This window comes from Mandrillus leucophaeus, unplaced genomic scaffold, assembly GCF_000951045.1.
Source record: "Mandrillus leucophaeus isolate KB7577 unplaced genomic scaffold, Mleu.le_1.0 Scaffold13, whole genome shotgun sequence".
NCBI lineage: Eukaryota > Metazoa > Chordata > Mammalia > Primates > Cercopithecidae > Mandrillus > Mandrillus leucophaeus.
The window spans coordinates 5255468-5259664 of NW_012101254.1; positions in this window are offsets into that span (position 1 = coordinate 5255468).

A 4197-nucleotide genomic window follows, 5' to 3' on the forward strand; every position below is an offset into this window, starting at 1 on the left:
GCCGAGGAGGGAGGAGGGGGGCTGGCGGAGGGGACGGGAGGGGCGGCCGCGGGAGAGCCCGGGCAGGACAGAGAGAGAGAAAGAGAGAGAGCGAGCGAGCCCGGGAGACAGAAAACTAGACAGCGAAACGCTGATAACTACGGAGAATGGGAGAAAGGCAGTGTAGGACTGAGGGAAGGGGGCTGTGTGACAGAGGAGGAGATAAAATCAGAGGTGTACTCAGACAGAAAAAGAAGAGAGGCGGGCAGAAAAATACAGAGCAAAAGATGGAAACAGAGAGAGCAACAGACTGAGACAGAGAGGCCTGGATTGCTGGAGATAAACTAATGACACAGAAACAGACAGGAAGGCAAGGAAGGCAGAGCGAGCCCCTCCCCACCCCACCCCACCCTCCACCCTCGTCACAGCATATTGCAGCCAGGAGGCACTTGGGGCCTCGCTGTCCTGCCCTTATCCTATGGATGAGGAAACGGAGGCCCAGAGAGGTCAAGTGACCCGCATGGCCACGCAGTCATTTCGTGACAGCACTGGGACTCAGCCAAGCGTTCCTTCCTCCCAGGCCACACTCCTTCCTCCCTTGGGCCAGACTCTGGCTGTCTTGGAAGAAGGCAGGGCCCAGCTGTGGACCTGGGCACACATGAGCTGACACCCAAGGGAAAGCCCTGTTCTCAGGCAATGTGTGCCTTCCCAGTTCAGCCCATTTCTTGGAACTGGCTGACAAGGCCCAGGCTGGGAGTCTAGGCCTCCTGCTTTGCTCCTAGGGGCTTCCAGGCTGTCCTGGCTCCCGTGGTTCCTGTCCTGCACTCGTGCACGAGGCTGGGCTTAGGCTGAGCTGCTGGATATAGCACCTGCCACCACCTTAGGGCATCCCAGCAGAACCGGGATCTAGCTGGAATTGAGCAGGTGGGGCCCAGAGCAGGAGGCTCACTGGCAGACTGGGGGAACTGGGGCAGCAGAGGGAGTCCCTATGTCTCAGTTTCTTCATTTGTCAACATGGTGGCTATGGTGGTGAGGTGGGAAGGGCAGTGGAAACTCAGGCATTACTGACCCTCTCAGAGCCTTGTTTCCTTATCACTTCAAAGAGGTGTCGTAGCAGATGATCCCATAGGCCTTGCCCAGCTCCAAACAACTCCAGACTTGGATGGGCTGAGTGAGCAGAATGACTGGAATGCAAATCTCAGTGCCAAGGAGGGTTAAAAAGTCCTTCACAGGACCCTGGCATGGGCCACGCAGAGAGACGGGGTAGAGACACCAAGGCCCCTGACTGAGAGCAGACTCAGGAGGCAGTCAGCCAGAAGCCGGAGCACTATCTACCCACAGGCTGGGCTGACCTGTCACTGCCGGACACTACACTCCTCCAATGACACCCCAGAAGTGCCACCAACACCTTCATTCCTTCAACAAGTATTTATTAAGCATCTGTTGCGTGTCAGGCATTCATCATTTCTAGCCCTTACCACAATCCTGAAAGGTAGGTGTGGTCATGCCTATCTTATAGATGGGGAAACTGAGGCTAAAGGCAACGTAGAGAATCAGTAAAGTTCACTCAGCGGGGAAGAGGCTTCAGTCTGTCTGCCTCTTAAGCCCATGCTCTTTGCTATGACTCCTTGAGTCTCTTTTTTTTTTCAATTTTTAAAGTGGAATAGATAATAATATTAGCTCTACCCACATCTTGAATCATTTGTTTTGAGAGATCAAAGAAGAACACATGTGTGCAAATCAGATGATATGAGGCTCTCTAATGACTTCAGAGCCTGATGGGAGGGTCCTACATTTACAGAACTGTGTTCCCCCTCCCCCTTCAAAGGAAGATCTTTGTTTCTTTGCAGGCACAGACTTTCTGGTCTTGCCCTCTGACCAGGAACTCAGCCTATTGCAGTCTTTTTCCCTTTGCATCTTCTGGCTCCCTGGAAGAAAAGTACTGCCGTTCCCAGCTACTCAGAGGTGAAGGTACAAGTTAGGTTCTATGCATTTCTGATGTATTGGCTCCTGGCAACAATCACCCCAGAAGCCAGTTCCTCCAAAGGCTGTCTAGATGAGTAAGAGGGTTGCTAGACCAGGTTTTCAAGGTGAAAAGGCTGTGTCCAGGTTCTGCTTGCTTGTGACTGCCAGACCAGACAGCTGTACTGATGAAAGGTGATATTATGAGCGAAAGAGCTTTGGAAAAGGGAAAAAGCTGACTTTAGGGGCAGGGCATGTGTTATTAATCATGATGAAGCTTTTTCTCACAGCACTTCAATATTGAAAGGACCTTTAGAGATCATCTAGCCCAACCTTCTCGTGTTACATATGAGGAAACTGAGGCCCAGAGAGTAGGAAGAGTGTTGTCCAAGGTCACACGGTGAGTGGGGGGTGGGACCAGGACTCATGTCCCAAGGCTGGCACTTCCTTGTTGCACCTATTATGTATGGGACCAGGGCACCCGTCAGTGGGGAGGCCCTGAAACCCAGAGGGCAGCCTGGGTTTCCTTCTTCCTGCCCCTCCTCTCTCCTTCTCTTGGGGCGAAGGTTTTGGGGTAGGAGCCATGTTGGTACCAGTCTAGGTTTCTGAGTAGCCCCTGGGACTTGTAGGCAACCTGGGCCAGATTATGCCAAAGACATATCAGCTTATCCCATTTCCTCCCATCCTGGGCTCCTCAGACCTGCCTGTGCCTGCCCAGTGTCAACCTGTCTCTGCCATCTCTTTGCTCTGGCATTGGGGACCAGTTGCTCCTTCTCCTTGGCACTTGTTGTACATCCATCAATGGAGGAGTCTGGACCAGGAAATGTCTACCCTCCCTTCATTTACAGCATCCCATGACCTTCCTGGATTCTGTTTCTCTAGTTCTCCCAATAATCAGACAAAAAGAGGAAATAGCACTACTTTTAAGATTCTAGTTTGTGAGGAAAGGGACACAGTGTTAGGTAGGATAAATTGAACAGAATGTGTCATTAGTAACTATATTTTATTATATACTAACATCATACACAATTATTCACCAGCTTTATCTTCCAGTCCATTCCTCTGTAAGTTCTAAACACATCCAAGTACTTCCATGCTTCACATGGCTCATGTGGCTCCCATAGCCTGGGATGCTAGTGCCTCCTTGCCTTTCCCATCTTCTGTCTGTTGAACTCCTATTCGGGCTCCAAGACCCAGCTTAAAGACCACACCCTCCATGAAGCATTTCCCAGTCTCCTCTGATCAGAACCACTGGCTCCTTTTGTGCTTCTGCAGCACCCTGTCTAAGCATCAACTCAGCAGGTATTCCTCCTGCCTAGAAGATTAGCTGTTCTTTCATATCCGTCTTCCCCGCTGGCTCATTATCTTCTCCAGGGTAGAGGAAACCCTTCTCACTCATGCTACTCTCCCCGCAGTGCTTTGCACCTTAGAGCTGCTCCACATGTTTCCTTGAGTGACTCACTCAAATGAAGGCTTTAAGGAACTCTATACCTGAGTTAGAGACCATCAGTATCAGAGGGAGAGGGGCACAGATGGCTGAGTCTGCAGGCAGAAAAACCCTGGCAATCTGCTTCTGTGGCTCTCTGAAGAGAGGTAGTTCTAAAGCTGGAACAAGCCTTGTCTAGCTTAGGAGAGGAGGATAAAGACAGATGTGAGTGTCCCAAGGCCCAAAGAAGCATGTGGGAGACAGCGTTGAACTAGGAGTCCAGAGGCTGGAGTTTGGTCCCAGTGTTGCCATCAACTACCACCAACTAGTTGGGAGGACTCAAGAAACTCATGTGGCCTCTATGTGTCTCAGTTTCCTTTTCTACAAGACAAAAGCGTTGGCTGAATCCAAAGGTCCCTTCCTCCTCTGACATTCTGAGATGTTAACAAGAGCCCTGGCCATTTGACCAGCAGTGGTCATTGTACAATGACCAATAACGTGGCCTGAAGGATGAGAGGCCCAAAGACCTCCCTGTCCATTGCTTTCCCACCCCCTGTATTGGCAGTTTGTCTGGAGGATGGGGGCAGGATCAATGAGGTAGGATCCTGAGTCAGACAAGCTGAAGTTCAGATCCTGACTCCATCAGTTTCTAGACCAGATCCTCACGTGAAATTCAAGTTCGTTCTGTTTAGAGCAGACCATAAGCTCCTGTAGGGCAGGGGTAGGGCCTTACTCATATCTGTAACCCACAGCTCCTAGCACAACAGCTGACACAGAGAAGGTGTTTGTAAACACCCCTCTATTTTTTCCAGTTGGCCTGGTGGGCTCAG